The 25,380-nt window shown below is 38.5% G+C and overlaps 1 protein-coding gene and 1 pseudogene across 2 annotated transcripts in view; one reads left to right on the top strand and one right to left on the bottom strand.

Annotated features, from left to right (window-relative positions):
- The window catches only part of Gucy1a2 (guanylate cyclase 1 soluble subunit alpha 2), a 303,087-nt gene that overhangs the window by 212,437 nt on the left and 65,270 nt on the right, over positions 1-25,380 (bottom strand). The window lies entirely within an intron of this gene.
- LOC110301666 (small ribosomal subunit protein eS1 pseudogene) lies at positions 18,348-19,211 on the top strand (annotated as a pseudogene).

Raw genomic sequence — 25,380 nt, 5'->3', positions numbered from 1 at the left:
CTGCAGAGTTCGTGCCGAACGTGAACCAGAGCTCTCGCTGACAAGACAGGACCCAAGCTCCTAGTCAAGTGGGCTTCCAGCATCCCTGCCTCTGGTGGCACAGGCCCATCATGAGTGTTTTGCATTCCACCGACGAGTGATCCTCTGGGGACCACGGGACCATCTAAATTATACCATTTTTAAAAATCTTTTCACCAGTGCTGCTTTCTCTGGAAGATTAGGATAATGTAAAATGTTTTACAATCTGTTAAAAATTTTTATAAGATATTCTAATGTTTCTTAATTGTTTTCTATAATTTCCCTCAAAGATACAAAGTTATTTTTCTCCCATTGCCCAAAATTGCATAGAGAAAACAGTATCTTTGTTGTGTAGCTTTTGCTTTACTAATGGTCTTGGAAAAAACCTATCCCATTTTTACCCTCATGAAAATGCAACTCTGTTGTAATATAGCACATTTAGATTGCAGGTTAGCTTGATTTATCTTTTGTATAGCTTCTTGAGTCCTCCTGGCTTGTAGACATTTCCAACATAGCTTAATTCATCTTGTCTTCAGTAAAATTTTGTGGTTTTAACCATATTTATTACAGATTTCAGTATTTTCTAAAATCAAAATTTAAAGGAAATATTGCTTTCCATGCCTCTTACCACCTTCGCCTATGTGTTTCTTCAAATTTACATTCAACCTGTGAAGTATTTGAGACTTATTAGGAATTCTGATAGGTAAATGAGTGTAGATCCTCAAAAGAAATCAAGGAATTTGCTTGGTCAGCCACATTTGTGACCAATTTGTTTCTGTCTTCTGCCTCCATATTTTTCAGTCAAGCACATCAAACATGCATCATTATTTTATTCCTGATATTGGCTAGAATCCACTCTGCAAATATGAGGAAATGGTTACATGATTTTTAAAATCCATAATGATTATTTTAATCCAATTTACAGAATCCACATGATAACATTTTGAAAAGTATATTTCAATTGTAAAGCATGATGAAATTATTTTAATTACTTACCTATCATATTTAAACATCAATTCTAACATAAAATAATTTGATTGCGTAAACACTAATTTCTAATTTAATAATCATTATGATCTGCTTGGTATAAATGAGAAAGAGTAGAATTACAACTAAGAGGCATATAAAGTAAAATCCTGAAGGGCCCTTAATCATGATTTTAAAGCCAGCTGTGATCCTCAACAGGGACATAGGCGGTTTCACCTTCCTATGCTTCCTGCTCATTTTCTCGTGTATTTCTATAATGAATGGTATACATTTTCATTCTGACATGCTAACAGACTCTCCTTACATCTTTATTACCATTGCTGTGTGTGGGTATTCTGTCAGGAATGAAAAGTGACCATGAATTGAATTCCTATTTCATTTCAAGCCTATCTCTATCTGAAGAACATGTGAATATAGCACATTTTCAGCTTTGGTGCAATCTTGTAACATTCACTACACGTGTGTGTGTGTGTGTGTGTGTGTGTTTGTGTGTGTGTGTGTTGTCTTTTTAATTAAATTGTGGGTTTCATTAAGACACAGTATGAATTTCTTTTCATTTTCATAAACAAAATAGCTAACATAGGGAGGACACATCTTGAAACACAAGTCTCATAGGAATCCCTCTATGGTTTATTTGGTTTCTTGTTATCAGACAAATCATTAGGGCAGGCAGTGGCCTCAGGCAGAATAGAGCTGTTAACTTCCTGTTAATCTCCTTGCCAACCAGGGAGCAGATAATGTGATTGGAAGAGCCTGGGACTAGATATGCCCTCCCAAATCTATTCCTTGAGACATATTCCTCTATAATCTACAACCATCTTACCTCTTGAAGTTTCCAAAACTTCGAAATGTACTACCACCCACTGTGTATCAGCCTTTCTGTGGGTTATCATTTAGTTGCAGATGTTTTATACCAAAACCACAAGAGACACAAACTAAAGATTACTCACAGCAATACTCCTGTATTAGCCATTTTGACATTACAGGATATTTGGTTACCATATTAACATTTTAAAGTGAAAAAATGGATGTCTATACTTTAAGGTTGAGAAAAATGGAGAATTAAATTTTAGAAATGTTTTACAATGTTCTGTGTTAGCAGCAACACAATCTACTGATATTGGTATATAGAATCAGCTCTATGAGGAACATATCCCATGCAAAAACTGGAAATGTAAGTATAAGCTCTCAGCATTTTTTGGCTTTCATAGAAATACTATTGGCAGTTGAGTTGATAGCTACATTGTACTTGATAGCTATTTATCTATTGATTTTTAATCTTGACTTGATTTTATGTGTATAGATTTTTTTGCCAACAAGTACATTTGTACCACATATGCACCTTGTACCCTAGAGGCATGAAATGGAAATTTGATCCATTGAAACTAGATCTCCAGATGGTTCTGATCTATCTTATAAATGACATGGATATTGAACCCAGGTTCTCTGCAAGACGTGATAGTGTCTATAACTGATGTCTCAGTCCTCCAACAGCATTTTATTTAGACAAATGAACATTTCTCCTAATAAACTCAAGAGGTTCTTTGTCCTGGCTGCTGTTTTGTGCTGGATACTAAAGATATAATGATAAACAAGCCATATGTTGGTAATAAGCTTCCATCGGACTTCAATGCATTGTGGGAACTCTCACACTAGAAGAGTTGTGTATTTATTTCATTTCTGTGTACCAAATGCTTAGAGTGAACAAGGCCTCACAACAAAGTTTTTATATATGTGATCATACATGATTTTCACCCACATACCAACAAGGTCAAATCCCTCTATTGACCTCAAAGTTAAAAATTTTGAAGTATGAATATTCTGTATGGATTCATTAAATAGAGAACAGCTTGTTCTTTAAAAAGAAAAGCAGGAAGATACAAGTGACAGGATCATACTGGGACAAGAAGGATCTCTAAATTTTCATGTGGGGCAGGTTCTGGAGATTGGAGTGGCAAGTCTTCAACACAATGTCTGTATTCCTTCTATCATCTTTGAAGCATTTATGCATTACATTTTTATCTTAAATAGAATATTTCTGGCAGAGTTCCCTGGCAACATGTAGAAAAGACATGCTAGAAGGCTCCAGTACTGAATTGTGGAAATATCTATAGGGGTTTTGTTGCAGTAGATATTTTTCTTGATAGGAATAGAAATCTCACTCTAAGTTGTCTTCTTGGAACATTTCAAGATATGAGATATTGAATTCAGGTGAACATGAAAATAATAGGAAACTCATGAAGAAACTTTAATATTAAGTGAAGGTGATGTTTATGTCCTTTCCTAGCTTTTCCATGGTGACTCATATGATCCAACATGTCCTGAGTGAGCTGAGATGTATTGTAGTTGATATTCTGACCTGCTACTTTATTCTGACTTTAGTAAATAATGCACATACTGAATAGACTATAAAGAAGGAGAGTCGGCTCTACACTCTTTACATGATTCTGAACATAGCATTTCATAGGAAAAAAAGAAACTTCACTAAAGATATAAATAGGCCAGGTGTGGTGGATCTCACTTTGATCCCAGTAGTCAAATGGAAGAATCACAAAAATCTCTGTGAGTTGATGGCAGTGAGGCAGGAATTGGTGGGTTGGTGGGGGAGAACCCTCATAGAAGCAGGGTTAGAGGGAGTGGGATAGGGAGTTGGCAGAGGCGAATCTGGGACAGGGGATAACATTTGAAATGTAAATAAATAAAATAAAAATTAAAAAAATAATTTTTTGAAAAGAAATAAAGAACTCATACACGGGGCATTTGCCTAGCATTGTGGCACGTTCTATGCAAAGATTCCACTTAACTCGTTGTATATCTGGAGGTAAAAAGAGCTGAACATTACTAATGATGACAGCAGTTCTGAAGTTAAATGCAGCATTGTCTAATGATAGATGGTAGGCTATAAAGAATAACTTTCATGGTATTTAAAATGTCAGGAAAGCAATAAAAAAAATCAAAATATACAGAGGGGAATATATCAATGATTGATGAGGCTTTTGAATCAGGCAACGTATTGGGAAAACCTAAAATTATCATAATATAGCAGTAAAAGGATATTTTTTTTAAAGAAATGTATGTGTCACACTGATTCTGTCAAATACTGCATTATCACGGAAATAGGTAAATTAAGCATTAGAAGTAATTAGTTGTACTTTTATATTTTCATGGATACACTGTATTTTCTATGTAGACAAAAACAATTTCTACAACACAGAGAAGCTGACTGTCCAGGCTGATACCAACTGCTGTGTAGTACTCAATGAATGGGCTTGGATAATGTTCACAGAGAAAATCTACATGTTCTATACTACAAAACCTGGGTGCAAGTGAGAGTATGGAAACAAAGAATAAACTTCATAGGATAATTTCTAATCTGGACACTGAGTATAGAATTTTATTGATAATACTAAGAAAACCAAAGTCTTTCCAATTATAAGGAGACATCAAAATGTCTTTATTGAACGTAGTGTTTGACATATTAGTTTAATTAAATTTAGCATTTTTGTTGATGTTTTAACTGGGACTCCAGCCTAGTAACACCAAGAAAAATATCTTATAACATACAGGATTATTTAAATACAATTTAACTTCATGCAACAAATTTCATACTTACATTATTAGTGTAATTTTTAACTTAGAGGGAAATTGGAAAATAGCAAAAACTTAAAATTTCAAATTATTTTACCAATTAATTTATAATATGCTCTTTTTTATTGTCTTTCCTGTCATCCCCCTTCTTTCGATCTCATGCATACATGTACACACTACAAATAGACACACACATCATACATCCCATTTGAAAAACCAGATATCATATCGCTTACCCCTAACTCTTTTGTTGTTTTTTTAAAGTAAATGACCTTGTAAGCCTCATTGTATATTTATCTTTTGTTGACTATCTCAATAATTTACTTTATAGGTAATTATTTTCTAATCCAAGCACCAGTTCAAGCATATTTCTCATTTGTTTCTTTTTTACTCTGGAGTATTTTCTCTTTAAGACCATTTCTTTAACCTTTCAAATCATGATTCTCAGCATTCTACATAGGATTTGAAATCAGGAAATAACTTTATGGCTAGAATTATCATTGGCAAAAGGGAATATAGTTCATTGATAGGTCTTTGTCTATCATGTCAGTGGCTCTGGTTTCAACTTTTAATATTGACAAGAACAGACAGAAGTTATTGAAATATTTCTTTTTTTTTAATATTTTTATTAGGTATTTTCCTCATTTACATTTCCAATGCTATCCAAAAAGTCCCCAATACACTCTGCCCCCACTCCACTACCCACCCACTCCCAATTTTTAGCCCTGGCGTTCCCATGTACTGGGACATATAAAGTTTGCAAGTCCAATGGGCCACTATTTACAGTGATGGCTGATTAAGCCATCTTTTGATACATATTCAGCAAGAGTCAAGATCTCTGGGATACTGGTTAGTTCATAATGTTGTTCCACCTATGGGGTTGCAGATCCCATTAGCTCCTTGAGTACTTCTCTAGCTCCTCCATTTGGGGCCCTGTGATCCATCCAATAGCTGACTGTGAGTATCCACTTCTGTATTTGCTAGGCCCCGGCACTGTCTCACAAGAGACAGCTATATCTGGGTCCTTCAGCAAATTTTTGCTTGTGTTTGCAATGGTGTCAGCATTTGGAAGCTGATTATGGCATGGATCCCTGGATATGGCAGTCTTTAGATGGTCCATCCTTTCATCACAGCTCCAAACTTTATCTCTGTAACTCTTTCCATGGGTGTTTTGTTCCGAATTCTGAGAAGGGGCACAGTGTCCACACTTTGGTCTTCGTTCTTCTTGAGTTTCATGCGTTTAACAAATTGTATCTAATATCTTGGGTATCCTAAGTTTTTGGGCTAATATCCACTTATCAGTGAGTACATATTGTGTGAGTTCCTTTCTGATTGTGTTACCTCACTCAAGATGATGCCCTCCAGGTCCATCCATTTGCCTAGGAATTTCACAAATTCATTCCTTTTAATAGCTGAGTAGTACTCCGTTGTGTAAATGTACCACATTTTCTGTATCCATTCTTCTGTTGAGGGGCATCTGGGTTCTTTCCAGCTTCTGGCTATTATAAATAAGGCTGCTATGAACATAGTAGAGCATGTGTCCTTCTTACCGGTTGGAACATCTTCTGGATATATGCCCAGGAGAGGTATTGCTGGATCCTCTGGTAGTATTATATCCAATTTTCTGAGGAACCGCCAAACTGATTTTCAGAGTGGTTGTACAAACTTGCAATCCCACCAACAATGGAGGAGTGGTCCTCTTTGTCCACATCCTCTCCAGCATCTGCTGTCACCTGAATTTTTGATCTTAGCCATTCTGACTGGTGTGAGGTGGAATCCCAGGGTTGTTTTGATTTGCATTTCACTGATGATTAAGGATGTTGAACATTTTTTCAGGTGCTTCTCTGCCATTCGGTATTCCTCAGGTGAGAATTCTTTGTTTAGCTCTGAGCCCCATTTTTTAATGGGGTTATTTGATTTTCTGGAGTCAACCTTCTTGAGTTCTTTATATATATTGGATATTAGTCCCCTATCCGATTTGGGATAGGTAAAGATCCTTTCCCAATCTGTTGGTGGTCTTTTTGTCTTATTGATGGTGTCTTTTGCCTTGCAGAAGCTTTGCAACTTTATGAGGTCCCATTTATCGATTCTCGATCTTACAGCACAAGCCATTGCTGTTCTATTCAGGAATTTTTCCTCTGTACCCATATCTTCGAGGCATTTCCCTACTTTCTCCTCTATAAGTTTCAGTGTCTCTGGTTTTATGTGGAGTTCCTTAAACCACTTAGATTTGACCTTGGTACAAGGAGTTAGGGATGGATCAATTCGCAATCTTCTACATGATAACTGCCAGTTGTGCCAGCACCATTTGTTGAAAATGCTGTCTTTTTTCCACTTGATGGTTTTTGCTCCCTTGTCAAAGATCAAGTGACCATAGTTGTGTGGGTTCATCTCAGGGTCTTCAATTCTGTTCTATTGATCTACTTGTCTGTTTTTATACCAGTACCATGCAGCTTTTATCACAATTACTCTGTAGTACAGTTTTAGGTCAGGCATGGTGATTCCACCAGAGGTTCTTTTATCCTTGAGAAGAGTTTTTTCTATCCTAGGTTTTTTGTTGTTCCAGATAAATTTGCAGATTGCCCTTTCTAATTCCTTGAAGAATTGACTTGGAATTTTGATGGGGATGTCATTGAATCTATAGATTGCTTTGGGCAAGATAGCCATTTTCACAATGTTGATCGTGCCAATACATGAGCATGGGAGATCTTTCCATCTTCTGAGATCTTCTTTAATTTCTTTTTTCATAGACTTGAAGTTCTTGACATAGAGATCTTTCACTTCCTTAATTAGAGTCACGCCAAGGTATTTTATATTATTTGTGACTATTGAGAAGGGTGTTGTTTCCCTAATTTCTTTCTCATCCTGTTTATCCTTTGTGTACAGAAAGGCCATTGACTTGCTTGACTTAATTTTATATCCAGCTACTTCATTGAAGCTGTTTATCAGGCTTAGGAGTTCTCCGGTGGAATTTTTAGGGTCACTTATATATACTATCATACCATCTGCAAAAAAAGTGATATTTTGACTTCTTCTTTTCTAATTTGTATCCCCTTGATCTCCTTTTGTTGTCTAATTGCTCTGGCTAGGAAATCAAGTACAAGGTTGAATAGGTAGAGAGAGAGTGGACAGCCTTGTCTAGTCCCTGATTTTAGTGGAATTTCGTCCAGCTTCTCACCATTTACTTTGATGTTGGCTACTGGTTTGCTATAGATTGCTTTTATCATGGTTAGGTATGGGCCTTGAATTCCTGATCTTTCCAAGACTTTTATCATGAATGAGTGTTGGATTTTGTCAAATGCTTTCTCAGCATCTAACGAGATGATCATGTGGTTTTTGTCTTTGACTTTTTTTATATACTGGATTACTTTGATGGATTTCCGCATATTGAACCATCCTTTCATCCCTGGGATGAAACCTACTTGGTCAGGTGGATGACGGTTTTGATGTGTTCTTGGATTCGGTGAGCGAGAACTTTATTGAGGATTTTTGCATCGATATTCATATGGGAAATTGGTCTAAAATTCTCTATCTTTGTTGGGTCTTTTTGTGGTTTAGGTATCAGAGTAATTGTGGCTTAATAGAATGAGTTGGGTAGAGTACCTTCTGTTTCTATTTGTGGAATAGTTTGTGAAGAACTGGAATTAGATCTTCTTTGAAGGTCTGATAGAACTCTGCACTAAACCCATCTGGTCCTGGGCTTTTTTTGGTTGGGAGGCTATTAATGACTGCTTCTATTTCTTTAGGGGATATGGGACTGTTTAGATCATTAACCTGATCTTGATTTCACTTTGGTACCTGGTATCTGTCTAGAAACTTGTCCATTTCATCCAGGTTCTCCAGTTTTGTTGAGTATAGCCTTTTGTAGAAGGATCTGATGGTGTTTTGGATGTCTTCAGGATCTGCTGTTATGTGTCCCTTTTCTTTTCTGATTTTGTTAATTAGAATGCTTTCCCTGTGCCCTCTAGTGAGTCTGGCTAAGGGTTTATCTATCTTGTTGATTTTCTCAAAGAACCAGCTCCTTGATTGTTTGATTCCTTGAATAGTTCTTCTTGTTTCCACTAGGTTGATTTCGCCCCTGAGTTTGATTATTTCCTGCCGTCTACTCCTCTTGGGTGAATTTGCTTCCTTTTGTTCTAGAGCTTTTAGGTGTGTTGTCAAGTTGCTAATGTGTGCTCTCTCTAGTTTCTTTTTGGAGGCACTCAGAGATATGAGTTTTCCTCTTAAAAATGCTTTCATTGTGTCCCATAAGTTTGGGTATGTTGTGGCTTCATTTTCATTAAACTCCAAAAAGTCCTTAATTTCTTTCTTTATTCCTTCCTTGACCAAGGTATCATTGAGAAGAGTGTTGTTTAGTTTCCACGAGTGTGATGGCTTTCTATTATTTATTTTGTTATTGAAGATCAGCCTTAGTCCATGGTGATCTGATAGGATGCATGGGACAATTTCAATATTTTTGTATATGTTGAGGCTTGTTTTGTGACCAATTATGTGGTCAATTTTGGAGAAGGTACCATGAGGTGCTGAGAAGAAGGTATATCCTTTTGTTTTAGGACAAAATGTTCTGTAGACATCTGTCATTTCCATTTGTTTCATAACTTCTGTTAGTTTCACTGTTTCCGTGTTCAGTTTCTGTTTCCATGATCTGTCCATTGGTGAAAGTGGTATGTTGAAGTCTCCCACTATTATTGTATGAGGTGCAATGTGTGCTTTTAGCTTTACTAAAGTATCTTTAATGAATGTGGCTGCCCTTGTATTTGGAGTATAGATATTCAGAATTGATAGTTCCTCTTGGAGGATTTTATCTTTGATGAGTATGAAGTGCCCTTACTTGTCTTTTTTGATGACTTTGGGTTGGAAGTCGAATTTATTAGATATTAGAATGTCTACTACAGCTTGTTTTTTCCTACCATTTGCTTGGAAAATTGTTTTCCAGCCTTTCATTCTGAGGTAGTGTGTATCTTTTTCTCTGAGATGAGTTTCCTGTAGGCAGCAAAATGTTGGGTCTTATTTGTGTAGCTAGTCTGTTAGTCTATGTCTTTTTATTGGGGAGTTGAGTCCATTGATATTAAGAGATATTAAGGAAAAGTAATTGCTGCTTCCTTTTATTTTTGTAGTTAGAGTTGGCATTCTGTTCTTGTGGCTGTCTTCTTTTAGGTTTGTTGAGGGATTACCTTCTTGCTTTTTCTAGGACATGGTTTTCTTCCTTGTATTTGTTGTTTTCTGTTATTATCCTTTGAAGGGCTGGATTCGTGGAAAGATAATGTGTGAATTTGGTTTTGTTGTGGAATACTTTGGTTTCTCCAGCTATGGTAATTGAGAGTTTGGCTGGGTATAGTAGCCTGGGCTGGAATTTGTGTTCTCTTAGTTTCTGTATAATATCTGTCCGGGCTCTTCTGTCTTTCATAGTCTCTGGTGAAAAATCTCGTGTAATTCTGATAGGCTTGCCTTTATATGTTACTTGGCCTTTTTCCCTTACTGCTTTTAGTATTCTATCTTTATTTAGTGCATTTGTTGTTGTGATTATTATGTGTCAGGAGGAATTTCTTTTCTGGTCCAGTCTATTTGGAGTTCTGTAGGCTTCTTGTATGTTCATGGGCATCTCTTTCTTTAGGTTTGGGAAGTTTTCTTCTATAATTTTGTTGAAAATATTTGCCGGTCCTTTGAGTTGAAAATCTTCATTCTGATCTACTCCTATTATCTTTAGGTTTGGTCTTCTCATTGTGTCCTGGATTTCCTGGATGTTTTGAGTTAGGATCTTTTTCGATTTTGTATTTTCTTTGATTGTTGTGCCGATGTTCTCTATGTAGTCTTCTGCACCTGAGATTCTCTCTTCCATCTCTTGTATTCTGTTGCTGATGCTCGCATCTATGGTTCCAGATTTCTTTCCTAGGGTTTCTATCTCCAGCGTCGCCTCAATTTGGGTTTTCTTTATTGTGTCTACTTCCCTTTTTAGGTCTTGGATGATTTTATTCAATTCTATCACCTGTTTGGTCTGGTTTTCCTGCAATTCTTTAAGGGATTTTTGTGCTTCCTCTTTAATGTCTTCTACCTGTTTAGCAGTGTTCTCCTGTATTTCTTTAAGTGTGTTATTAAAGTCCTTCTTGGTGTCCTCTACCATCATCATGAGATATGCTTTTAGATCCGGGTCTAGCTTTTCTGGTGTGTTGGGGTGCCCTGGACTGGGCGAACTGGGAGTGCTGGGATCTGATGATGGTGAGTGGTCTTGGTTTCTGTTAGTAAGATTCTTACAGCCGGGCGTGGTGGCGCACGCCTTTAATCCCAGCACTCGGGAGGCAGAGGCAGGCGGATTTCTGAGTTCAAGGCCAGCCTGGTCTACAAAGTGAGTTCCAGGACAGCCAGGGCTATACAGAGAAACCCTGTCTCGAAAAACCAAAAAAAAAAAAAAAAAGATTCTTACATTTACCTTTCGCCATTTGGTAATCTCTGGAGTCAGTTGTTATAGTTGTCTCTGTTTAGAGATTGTTCCTCTGGTGATTCTGTTAACCTCTATCAGCAGACCTGGGAGACAGGCTCTCTCCTCTGAGTTTCAGTGGTCAGTGCACTCTCTGTAGGCAAGCTCTCCTCTTACAGGGAAGGTGCACAGATATCTGGTGTTTGGACCTCCTCCTGGCCGAAGATGAAGGCCCCAAAACAGGACCTTTCCCAGAAGCTGTGTTGCTTTGGCAGGTCACAGAAGCTGTCAGCTTGTGTGGTGCACACTCTCATCTGTGCAGACTATGTTCGGTGGAGTCCCCGAACCAAGATGGCTTCCACTGCTCCTGAGGTAAAGGGCTCCCAGTCCGGGCAGACACCTGTCCTCTAGCCAGCAGGGTGGCCGGATCACCTGAAGTCTTAAGATCCCGTGGCTAGTGTTGTGAGTAACTGGTGGGCGTCAGCCGACTCTGCGCCCTAGCTACCCCTGTGTTGGTCGGACTGGAAGGGGCTTGTGCCCCTACTCTGGCCGGGTTTTCGGCTTCCCTAACTAATGCAGTCTCAGGTCCCTCGCGATTGGATTGGATCAGATACTGTGTTCCACTCACCAGAAGTCTTAAGATCCCGTGGCAGGTGTTGTGGGTAGCTGGCGGGTGTCAGCCAACTCTGCGCCCTAGCTACCGGAAGGCGAAATATTTCTAATTAAAAGCAGTGTCTGGAGTAAAACAGTGTACAGACAGTAGAGTGCATATATATATATATATATATATATATATATATATATATATATATATGTACAGAGTTTGGGAGATTGGCTTAACAAACACATATAGTGCTTTTAATGTGACACAATTTTTTCTAGACAGAAATAGGGTTTTTTTAAGTGACAGGTTAAAAAGCAGTGCATTATTTTTTGAAGTTTAAAAAACTATATTCTAAGTCTTCATTCAGTATTCATTAGCTAAGTGAATTGGAATAAGTGACATTCTTAACATTAACCATTTTATCTATAAAAGTAGAACATCAATACTTAGTTCTATAATCCAACAAGAAATAATTAATACCTGTAAATAATAATGAATTCATACCTATAAAACGTTCCTTGCAAATAGGAATGTAGCTCATACTTCCTTGCACGTGTGAGTTGCTTAAATGAAACAACATTGATTCTCATTAACACACTAATGAGATTTCAATCCTTTCCACTCTTTTGTGTCAGTGTCAGTGTCCTTAGAAGCCATCACTCTGAAATTACCTTATTTGTAATTTTGTGTTACTTCCAATATCTACCTTCACATTTTCTATCTATTTTTCTTCCTATTCATAATTGTCAACTAGTGCTGAAGCTGAAAACAGAAACTACTCAAAAAGATTGCACTGGTGGAAACAGTCCTTGACACCTAACTGTTCGTGTAACATTGCACGCATTTTCCCATAGACCACTGAGATTCAACTATAAATTTCAGTGGTCATTTAAATATTCATATTAAAGAAATTTTATAGATTTGTAGCAAACTTGAGTCTACTTATTACTCAATTTTCTATATAAAATAATCTTAAATATGCCACTAAGGCATTTGGCTAATAATGAATTATAAAGCAAAGTTTTAAATGTTTGGTTAATTTCTTTTGCTGCTTTTAATAAAGTATAAGATAGGCAATAAGAATAATGCAAAAAGAAAGGGCATTTTACTCACTTTTATTACTTATGTGTTTTTATGTCTGTATGAGCACATGACTGTAAATGCCTAGAAAGGCCAGAAGCTGACCTTGAATGAACTGGAGATATAATTAGAAGTGGTTTTGAGCATTCTTATAAGGATGTTGGGAAACAAACTCAGGTCCTGTAAAAGAACAGTATACAGTCCTAACCATTGAGCCACTTCTCTAGACTCAAGGTTTTTTTTTAACATAAATGAAAAAATAGCCTGAAGTACAGAATTGAATTTAAAGAATGAAAGAAGTGTCAGAATGCTGTGTAAAGTCAATAGAACTGAAATCAAATAAAAGAACAGTTGAAAAAATGAAAGAAACTTGATATAGCCAATCAAAAAACTGTCAAGACTATGGAGTAACTCATATCAATCAAGGACACCTGTCACAGAAGTTCTCTGCTGCGATTCTTGAATACCACTTGCAAGATCCTAAACAAGCTCAGAGCTCAATGAAAGCTCAAACAAGTAGATACATCTCTTCTCTCTGACTAGAGCAAACTATATTGCCACTTTATTTAATCCTAGACTAAATGTTTCCTCTGGTGGCAGATAAAATTTATGATTTTAGAAGTACAAGTTGACAGAAAAATTTTTACCTAAGGCTCTCATGTGAAAAGCTGGCAGTAATCCAGCATTTTTCTAATGTCATGTGTGACCATGTATTTTTGATGTTGGTTTGAATGTGAACCATTGCAGATATGTGTGAGGTATGATATAATGTAAAAAAGGTGAAGTATATTAGATAGATAGAGGGGGGGGACTAGATATGTCTATACAGACAGAAAATCACACATACAAACTTGTACACACACCCATACAGATACAGATACATTATTTAATGAGACATAAGCATCATCAAAAAAGTTTGTAAAGTATAGAAGAAGAAAAAGAAAGAAACAAGATGATGTGAGGAGGTTAGATATGATGAGTGAGAGGCAGGGAATGGAGGGAGAAGACAGGGAAGGAAGGGGTAAGAGGGAGTGTATTGAAAAGTCACAGTCCTTGTTTTGGATTCAAAAGCATAACAAAGTCCTAGATAGAAAGAGAAGTAAATTATAGAACAAAAAAAAGTAGAGTGCAAAGTAACAAACTACTGTCACGTGATTAAACTAGTCTCCAGTTTCCCAACAATAGAAACAGAACAAATTCACCATCTTTGGAAGAGAATTTTTAGCCTTTGAGCCAAGGTGTCAGGTCATGAAGTCTCAAAAGAACCATGTAGGGAACTTAGCTTTAAAATCATTGCTGTGACACAAGTAATCAGAAAACTGATTACTATGACGACAGGCCACTTTTGTTAATGACCTGGATGATGCTATTATACAATTACTTGTAGTATATGAAATACATTGCCATAGAATCTGAAATAAAGATAATTATGATTGATTGATTTTCCAATAAATAATGCAATTTTATTGCCCTAGGAAATGGCAAATGAATAAATTTATAACAATTAATTATAATTAATATGTTGAGTTGCATGTTCCACTAACTCTCTCATCTCTTCTATCTTCCAACAGTGTTCTATACTGGCAATTATGTATTATTTGGATATTAATTCAATATCTTCTTTTAGAGAAATCACATTAAGGAGGCTGCAGAGATGGCTCAACAGCTATGAGCACTGGCTGTTCTTCAAAAAAGAGATCTTAACTTCAGGATCATGAGAATGGCATTCTATAAAGCAACAAAACAACAGTTTTTGGATCCACTCTATTCTTACATTAACTTTTCTATTAATTTTAAGAATTAAAATCTGTAGGGGGCTCAAAATGAAGTTATGCTGCTAATGCAAATGGAGAAATAAGGAATACACAAAATCAATAGAACCATAGGTCAGAAGCTATAGAGTTAATCAGTAAATACCATCAAATAAAAACAACAAAGGCTTAGAAGAAGAAAAGAAGCAGCCAGCCCCACCATCTTTCACATGAACCCAGCCAAGGGCGCCAAGGGCCCCAGAGGACTCTCTCCACACCACAGTACTCCTAGAACACCCAGGACCTTGGGATCATGGGTGAGTGGAAAGCAACTTCAACTCCAAATAATCAAGGAAAGTCTTGTGCCAGCAGGAACAGGGACAAAGGAACCCTGCCTGACCAAAGGCTAGGATCCATTCAGGTCGGAGCCAGCCCTTGCATCTTCCTCCTGAACTTGGTGGAGGATGCCAAGAGCCCCAGAGGACTCTTCACACAGCAGGTCCTCATGATCACCTCAGGATCACTGGTGAGTGGAATCCAACATCAGCTTCAAAGAATCCCAGAGTGTCCTGTGCCAGCAGGAACAGGGACAAAGGAACCCCACCCAAACAGAGGCTGGGATTTTTTCTTGCTGGGGCCAGCCCCACCATCTTCCACGTGAACCAAGCGGAGGGGGTCTAGGGCCCCAGAGGACATTCAAGGACACAGGACCCCTAGTACACCCAGGACCTCAGAATCACGGAAGAGCACGGGAAGATAGAAGCAACAAAACTTCTTGGACAGGGTCCATTGGGGCCTTCATCTTAAGCCAAAAGACAGAGCTGAGACCTAGACCTCTGAGCACCTTCCTTACCAGAGGAGAGTCATCCTACAGGGAGGGCTCTGAACCCAGGACTCAGGAGGTGGATCAGAGCTCCAGATTTCTGGACACCTGCCCTGCAAGAGGAGAGCTTGCCTACAAAGAGTACTCTGAACACTGGAACTCAGGTGAGAGTTGGACTCCCAGAAGTGCTGTCCAAGGCTAACAGAATCACAGGAGGATTAAGCTCCAACCAGAGACAGCAAGAACATTAACACCAGAGATTAGCAGAGGGCAAAAGGAAAACATAAGAAACTTACTAACAGAAACCAAGACCACTGGGCATCATCAGAACCAAGTATGCCCACCACAATGAGTCCTGGATATCCCAACACAACTGAAAAGCAGGAATCGGATTTAAAATCATATCTCATGATGGTGGTGGAAGATTTTAAGAAGGGCATTAATAACTCACTTAAAGCAATACATGAAAACACTGCTAAACAGGTAGAAGCCGTTAAAGAAAAAGCACAAGACTCCCTCAAGGAATTACAGGAAAAGACTGCTAAACAGGTAGAAAACCATAAGGAGGTAACACAAATATCCCTTAGAGAACTACAGGAAAACACAACCAAACAGGTGATGGAATTGAACAAAAACATCCAAGATCTAAAAATGGAAGTAGAAACAATGAAGAAAACCCAAATGGAGAAAACTGTGGTGATAGAAACCATAGGAAAGAAATCAGGAAACATAGATGTGAGCATCAGCAACAGAATACAAGAGATGGAAGAGAGAATCTCAGGTGAAGAAGATTCCATAGAGAACATGGACACAACAGTCAAAGAAAATGCAAAATGCAAAAAGATCCTAACTCAAAATATCCAGGAAATCCAGGACACAATGAGAAGACCAAACCTACCGATAAAAGGAGTAGGTGAGAATGAAGATTTTCAACTTAAAGGGCCAGCAAATATCTTCAAAAAATTATAGAAGAAAACTTTCCAAACCTAAAGAAAGAAATGCCCATGTACATACAAGAAGCCTACAGAACTCCAAATAGACTGGACCAGAAAAGAAATTCCTCCCAAAACATAATAATCAGAACAACAAATGCACTAAATAAAGACAGAATATTAAAAGCAGTAAGGGGAAAATGTCAAGTAACATATAAAGGCAGACCTATTAGAATCACTCCAGACTTCTCAACGGAGACTATGAAAGCCAAGCCAGAAAATCATGGACAGATGTTACAAAGACAATAAGAGAACACAAAGACCAGCCCAGGCTACTATACCCAAAAAACCTCTCAGTTACCATAGATGGAGGAACCAAAGTATTTCATGAGAAATTAAAATTCACACAATATCTTTCCACAAATACAGCCCTTGAAAGGATAATAAAGGGAAAACACCAACACAAAGATGGAAACTACACCCTAGAAATAGCAAGAAAGTCATCCTTCAACAAACCTAAAAGAAGACAGCCACAAGAACAGAACCCCAACTTTAACAACAAAAATAACAGGAAGCAACCACTACTTTGCTTTAATCTATCTTAAAGTCAATGGACTCAATTCCCCAATAAAAAGACATAGACTAAAAGACTGGCTACACAAACATGACCCAACATTTTGAAGCTTACAGAAAACCCACCTCAGAAACAAAGATAGACACTACATCAAAGTAAAAGGCTGGAAAACAATTTTCCAAGCAAATGGTCTGAAGAAACAAGCTGGAGTAGCCATACTACCATCAAATAAAATTGACTTCCAACCCAAAGTTATCAAAAAACAAAGAGGGGCACTGCATACACATCAAAGGTAAAATCTACCAAGATGAGCCGGGCGTGGTGGCGCACGCCTTTAATCCCAGCACTTGGGAGGCAGAGGCAGGCGGATTTCTGAGTTCGAGGCCAGCCTGGTCTACAGAGGGAGTTCCAGGACAGCCAGGGCGATACAGAGAAACCCTGTCTCGAAAAACTAAAAAAAAAAAAAAAAAAAAATCTACCAAGATGAACTCTCAATTCTAAATATCAATGCTCCAAATACAAGGGCAGCCACATGCATTAAAGAAACTTTAGTAAAGCTCAAAACACACATTGCACCTCACACAATAATATTGGGAGACTTCAACACCCCATTCTCACCAATGGACAGATCCAGGAACCAGAAATTGAACAGAGACACATGGACACTAACAGAAGTTATGAAACAAATGGATTTAATTGATAGCTACAGAACATTTTATCCTAAAACAAAAGGAAATAACTTCTTCTCAGCACCTCATGGCACCTCTTCCAAAATTGACCATGTAATTGGTCAATTCCCCTCCTTCCCTCCTCCCCTTCCTCTCTCCCCTCCTTCCTTCCCTCCCTCCATCCCTTCACTTCCTACTTCCTTCCCTCCCTCCTTCCCTTCCTCCTTCCATCCCTCCTTCCATTCCTCCTTCCTTCCCTCCCTCCCTTCCCTTCCTCCCCTCCCTCCTTCCGCTCCTCCTTCCTTCCCAACCTCCCTTTCCCTCCCTTCCCTGCCCTCCATCTTTCCTTCCTCCCTTCACTCTTTCCTTGCTTCCTTCCTTCCTTCCTTCCTTCCTTCCTTCCTCCCTTCCCCTCCTTCCCTCCCTTCCTCCCCTTCTTCCTTTTTTTCCTTCCCTCCAGCCTTCCCACACTCCTTCCCTTCCCCTCTTTCCTCCACTCCCTTCCCTTCTTTCCTCCCCTCCCTCCTTCCCTTCCTTCCCTCCCTCCTTCCCTTCCCCTCTTTCCTCCCTTCCCTTCCTTCCTCCCTCCCCTCCCTTCCTTCCCTTCCCCTCCTCCCTTCCCTTCCTTCCCTCCCTTCCTCAAAAAACAGGCCTCAACAGAAACAAAAATATTGAAATTATTCCATGCAACCTATCAGATCACCACACACTAAGGCATAAATAATGGAAAGCCAACATTCACGAGGAAACTGAACAACACTCTACTAATGATAACTTGGTCAAGGAAGAAATAAAGAAAGAGATTAAAGACTTTTTAGGGTTTAATGAAAATGAAGCCACAGCATACCCAAACTTAAGGGACACAATGAAAGCAGTCCTAAGCCCTTTTGGCTCTCCGGTCAGCACCATGGCAGTCGGCAAGAACAAGCAGGAAAGGTGGCAAGAAGGGAGCTAAGAAGAAAGTGGTCGATCTATTTTCCAAGAAAGACTGGTACGATGTGAAAGCTCCAGCCATGTTCAATATTAGAAACATCGAGAAGACACTAGTCATGAGGACTCAAGGAACCAAAATTGCCTCTGATGGCCTCAAGGGTCGTGTGTTTGAAGTGAGCCTTGCTGATCTACAGAATGATGAAGTTGCTTTTAGAAAATTCAAGCTAATCACTGAGGATGTTCAGGGCAAAAACTGTCTGACTAACTTCCATGGTATGGATCTTACCCGTGACAAAATAAATGTGCTCCATGGTCAAGAAGTGGCAGACCATGATTGAAGCTCACGTTGATGTCAAGACAACCGATGGGTAGTTGCTCCGACTTTTCTGTATTGGCTTCACTAAGAAACACAACAACCAGATAAGAAAGACATCCTATGCGCAGCACCAGCAAGTCTACCAGATCAGGAAGAAGATGATGGAAATCATGGCCCAAGAGGTGCAGACCAGTAACTTGAAGGAAGTGGTTAATAAACTGATTCCAGACAGCATTGGGAAAGACATAGAAAAGGCTTGCCAGTCCATTTATCTTCTTCATGATGTCTTTGTTAGGAAAGTAGAAATGCTGAAGAAACCCAAGTTTGAATTGGGCAAGCTCATGGAGCTGCATGGGGAAGGCGGAAGCTCTGGCAAAGCAGCTGGAGACGAGAAGGGTGCCAAGGTTGAGCCAGATGATGGATATGAACCACCAGTCCAAGAATCAGTGTAAATCCAGATTTTTAATAGTGACAAATAAAAAGTCCTATTTGTGGAAAAAAAAAAAAAAAGAAAGAAAGAAAGCAGTCCTAAGAGGAAAACTCATTGCCTTGAGTGCCTCCAAAAAGAAACTGGAGAGAGCATAAACTAGCAGTCTGACAGCACACCTAGAAGCTATAGAACAAAAGAAAGCAAATTTACCCAAGAGGCGTAGACAGCAGGAAGTAAATAAACTCAACACTGAAATCAACCAAGTGGAAAAAAAAAAGAATTTTTCAAAAAATTAACCAAACCAGGAACTGATTCTTTGAGAAAAACAAGATAGATTAACCCTTAGCCAAACTAACTACAGGGCACAGGGACCGTATCCTAATTAACAAAATCAGAAATGAAAAAGGAGACATAACAACAGATTCTGAGGAAATCCAAAAGACAGTCAGATACTACTACAAAAGGCTATACTTAACAAAACTGGAAAATATGAATGAAATGGACAACTTCTTGGACAAATACCAGATACCAAAGTTAAATCAGGATAGATTAACAATCCTAACAGTCCCATTTGCCCTAAAGAAATAGAGGCAGTCATTAATAGTATCCCAGCCAAAAAAAGCCCAGGAGCAGATGGGTTTAGAGCAGAGTTCTATCAGACCTTCAAAGAAGGCCTAATTCAAACTCTTCTCAAACTATTCCACAAAATAGAAACAGAAGGTACTCTACCCAATTCATTCTATAAAGCCACAATTACTCTGATACCTAAACCACACAAAGATCCAATAAAGAAAGAGAAATTCAGACCAATTTTCCTTACGAATATCGGTGCAAAAATAATCAACAAAATCCTAGCAAACTAAATCCAAGAACATATCAAAACGATCATCCATCATGATCAAGTAGGCTTTATCCCAGGGATGCAGGGATAGTTTAATATATGGAAATCCAGCAACATAATCCACTATATAAACAAACTCAAATACAAAAACCACATGATCATCTCATTAGATTCTGAGAAAGCATTTGACAAAATCCAAAAACCCCTCATGATAACAAAAGGATATCAAGAGCATAGAAATTGGAAAGGAAGAAGTCAAAATATCACTATTTGCAGATGATAGTATATATAATTGTCACAAAAGTTCCACCAGAGAACTCCTAAACCTGATAAACAGCTTCAATGCAGTACATGGATATAAAATTATCTCAAACATATCAGTGGCTTTGCTCTACGTAAAGAATAAACAGGCTGAGAAAGAAATTAGGGAAATAAAACCCTTCACAATAGTCACAAATAATATAAAATAACTTGGTGTGACTCTAACTAAGGAAGTGAAAGATCTGTATGACAAAAACTTTAAGTGTCTGAAGATAGAAACTGAAGAAGATCTCAGAAGATGGAAAGATGTCCCATACTCGTGGATTGGAAGGATTAATGTCGTAAAAATGCTATCCTGCCAAAAGCAGTCTAATCCCAACTCAATTCTTCACTGAGTTAAAAAGGGCAATTTGCAAATTCAATCTGGAATAATAAAAAACTTAGGATAGCAAAAACCATTCTCAACAATAAAAGAACCTCTAGGGGAATCACCATGCCTGACCTAAAGCTGTACTCCACAGCAATTGTGATTAAAAACTGCATGGTACTGGTACAGCGACAGACAGGTAGATCTATGGAATAGAATTGAAGACCCAGAAATGAACTCACACATCTATGGTCACTTGATCGTTGACAAGGCAGCTAAAAAAAAAAAAAATCAGGGGGAAAAAAGATAGCATTTTCAACAAATGCTGCTGTCACAACTGGGGGTTATCATGTAGAAATATAAGAATTGATCCATTCTTATCTCCTAGTACTAAGGTCAAATATGAGTGGATCAAGGAACTCCACATGAAACGAGATACACTGAAATTTATAGAGAAGAAAGTAGGGGAAAACCTCAAAGTTATGGGCACAGGAGAAAAAATCCTGAACAGAACACCAATGGCTTCTGCTGTAAGATCAAGAATCGACAAATGGGATATAATAAAATTGCAAAGCTTCTATAAGGCAAAAGACATTGTCAATAAGAGGAAAAGGCCACCAACAGATTGGGAAAGGATTATTACCAATCCTAAATCTGATAGGGGACTAATATCCAATATACAAAAAGAGCTCAAGAAGCTGAACTCCAGAAATTAAAATAACCACGTTATAAAATGGGATACAGAGCTAAACTAAGAATTCTCAACCTAGGAATACCGAAGGGCTGAGAAGCACTTGAAAAAAAGTTCAACGTCCTGAATCATCTTGGAAATGCAAATCAAAACAACCCTGAGATTCTAACTCACACCAGTCATTATGGCTAAGATCAAAAATTCAGGTGACAGGAGATGCCGGTGAGGATGTGGAGAAAAAGAAACATTCCTCCATTGTTGGTGGGATTGTAAGCTTGAACAACTACTCTGGAAATCAGTCTGGAGGTTCCTCAGAAAATTGGACAGGATGATCCAGCAATACCTCTCCTGAGCATATACCCAGAAGATGTTCCAACTGGTAATAAGGACACATGCTCCACTATGTTCATAGCAGCCTTATTTATAATAGCCAGAAGCTGGAAAGAACCCAGATGTCCCTCAACAGAGGAATGCATACAGAGAATGTGGTACAATTACATAATGGAGTACTACTCAGCTATTAAAAACAATGAATTTATGAAATTCTTGGGCAAATGGATGAATCTGGAGGATAGCATCCTGAGTAGGGAAACCTAATCACAAAAGAACTCACTTCATATGCACTCACTGATAAGTGGATATTAGCCCTGAAACTTAAAATACCGAAGATACAATTTGCAAAACACATGAAACTCAAGAAGAAGGAAGACCAAAGTGTGGACACATCGCCCCTTCTTAGAATTGGGAAGAAAACACCTTTGGAAGGAATTACAGAGACAAAGTTTGGAGCTGAGACGAAAGGCTGGACCATCTAGAGACTGCCCCACCGGGAGATCTATCCCATAATCAGCCTCCAAACTCAGACACCATTGCACACACTAGCAAGATTTTGCTGAAAGGACCCTGATAGAGTTGTCTCTCGTGAGGTTATACCAGTGCTTGGCAAACACAGAAGTGGATGCTCACAGTCAGCTATTGGATGGATCACAGGGCCCCCAATGGAGGAACTAGAGAAAGCACCTAAGGAGCTGAAGGGGTCTGCAGCCCTATAGGTGGAACAACAATATGGACTAACCAGTACTCCCAGTGCTCATGTCTCTAGCTGCCTAGGTAGCAGAAGATGGCCTAATCGGCCATCATAGGAAGGAGGGGCCCCTTGGTCTTGCAAACTTTATATGCCTCAGTACAGGGGAACACCAGGGCCAAGAAGTGGGAGTGGCTGGGTAGGGGAGTGGGGGCAGAGGGTATGGGGGGTTTTTTGGATAGCATTTGAAATGTAAATGAAGAGAATTCCTAATAAAAATTGGTAAAAAATAACAGGAGGTATTAATTACTTTTCCTTAATATCTCTTAATATAAATGAGCTCAATTCCCCAATAAAAAAGACATAGACTAATAGACTGGCTACACAAAGACAACCAAACACTTTGCTGTATAATGGAAACAAACCTCAGAGACAAAGACAGACACTACCTCAGAATAAGAGGCTAGAAAACAATTTTTCCAAGCAAATGGTCCAAAGAAACGAGCTGGAGTAGCCATTCTAATATCGAATAAAATCAACTTCTAACTGGAAGTTATCAAAAAAGACAAAGAGTGACACATCATACTCATCATAGGTAAAATATTCGAAGATGAAATCTCTGAATATCTATGCTCGAAATGCAAGGGCAGCCACATTCATTAAAGAAACTTTAGTAAAGCTCAAAGCACACATTGCACCTCATACAATAACAGTGGGAGACTTCAACACCCCACTCTCATCATTGGACAGATCCTGGAAACAGAAAAACAGAGACACATTGAAGCTAACATAAGTTATGAAAGAAATTATTTAACAGATATCTACTGAATAATTTATCCTAAAATAAAAGAATATACCTTCTTCTCAGCACCTCATGATACCTCCTCCAAAATTGACCATATCAATTTTGACCTGGTCACAAAACAGGCCTCAACAGATGCAAAAATATTGAAATAATCCCATTCATCCTATCATATCACCATGGGATAAGGATGATCTTCAATAACAACATAAATAATAGAAAGCCAACATTCACATGGAAGCTGAATAACACAATAGTCAATGATACCTTGGTCAAGGAAGAAATAAAGAAAGAGATTAAAGACATTTTAGAGTTTAATGAAGATTAAGCCACAACATACCCAAACTTATGAGACACAATGAAAGCAGTCATAAGAGGAAAACTCATAGCTCCAAGTGCTGCCAAAAAGGAACTAAACAGAGCATACACTAGCACCTTGACAGAACACCTAAAAGCTCTAGAACAAAAAGAAGCAAATTCCCCCAAGAGGAGTAGAAGATAGAAAATAATCAAACTCATGGCTGAAATGAACCAAAATGAAACAAAAAGAACTATACAAAGAATCAACCAAACCAGGAGCTGGTTCTGTGAGAAAAACTATAAGAAAGATAAACCCTTATCCACACTAACTAGAGGGCAGAGCAACAGTATCCTAAGTAACATAATCAGGAATGAAAAGGGAGACATAACAAAGGAACCTGAGGAAATCCAAAACATCACCAGATCCTACTACAAAAGGCTATACTCAACAAAATAGGAAAACCTCGATGATATGGACAATTTCCTAGACAGATGAGAAGGTACCAAAATTAAATCAAGTTCAGATTAATGACTTAACATTCCCATATCCCCTAAAGAAATAGAAGCAGTCATTAATAGTCTCCCAACCAAAAAAAGCCCAGGACCAGATGGGTTTAGTGCAGAATTCTATCAGACCTTCAAAAAAAAAAACCTAATTCCAATTCTCCTCACTATTCCACAAAATAGAAACAGAAGATAATCTACCCAATTCATTCTATGAAGCCACAATTACTCTGATACCTAAACCACAGAAAGACCCAACAAAGAAAGAGAACATCAGACCAGTTTCCCTTATGAACATCGAAGCAAAAATACTCAATTCAATCCTTGCAAATTGAATCCAAGAACACATCAAAATGATCATCCTTCAGGATCAAGTAGGCTTCATACCAGGGATGCAGGGATGATTCAATATATGGAAATACATCAATGTAATCCACTATATAAACAAACTCAAAGTTGAAAACCATATGATCATTTGATTAGATGCTGAGAAAGAATTTGACAAAATCCAACATCCCTTCATGATAAAAGTCTTGGAAAGATCAGGAATTCAATACCTAAACATAATAAAACATACCTAAACCTAATAAAACCAATATAGAGCAAACCAGTAGCTGTCAGAGACCATCCCATGAGAAAGTGAGCCCTTCACAATCTCCCTAACAGGCCAAATGGCCTCGTGCTAAGAGCTGGTAATCACCCCCTTCCTCCCTATTCCCTTCCTGGCACCTGAGGCTGTAAAAGTTGAATTATAGTCCCCTCTTCCCTTGAATTCCCATGTAATTCAAGGACATGAGTTACGCCTGAGTCCAGCCTGACACCCAAGGCTGTCAAGGAGGATCTATGTTCCAGAGATAAGATGCAGAGTGCCCGCTGCCTGGTGCCTGACTTCGGCCCCCATGTCAGCAGATGCCCACTTCTTTGTTCTTTGCATAATTCTCCCTCGACCCCTCCCCTATTCCCCACGATGTATGCTTTAAAAAGAAGGCACCTCAGCATAATAAACGAGACCTTGATAGGTACCATCTTCTTGGTCTCCTGTTTCTCTTTTTCTTCCTCCCATTTCCTTCCAAGATTGTGGTTCCCCTCGCACCCACGAATAACTGAATCCCACGGGATGGGGTAAGTGGCACCCGATGTGAGGGCAAGGTCCAGATCATAATGCCTACTGGTGGAAGTTCCAGAGAAGTTAGTCACGACCCCAAGAATTTAGAGGTAGTGAAGGACCTCTTCCGCCGCTCATAGAAGAGCAAGAAGTCCTTGGTGAGTTGAGTCATCTCCACTTCAGGTTATGGGAAATAAGCTATCTAAAGAGACAGCCTTCATCAAAGGCTTAAAGATAGCTCTCAGGGAAAGAGGAGAACGAGTTAAATAGAAAGATTTGATAAACTGTTTTCATTTTCATAGACCAGGCATGTCCATGGTTTATTATAGATGAAGCAGAGATACACTGTAAAAAAAATGAGGAAAG

Source organism: Mus caroli, unplaced genomic scaffold (genome assembly GCF_978045245.1).
Source record: "Mus caroli unplaced genomic scaffold, Mus_caroli_1 scaffold_11, whole genome shotgun sequence".
Classification (NCBI taxonomy): Eukaryota; Metazoa; Chordata; class Mammalia; order Rodentia; family Muridae; genus Mus; species Mus caroli.
Note: the sequence above shows the minus strand (reverse complement) of the source record. Positions and strands in the feature narration are given on the sequence as shown.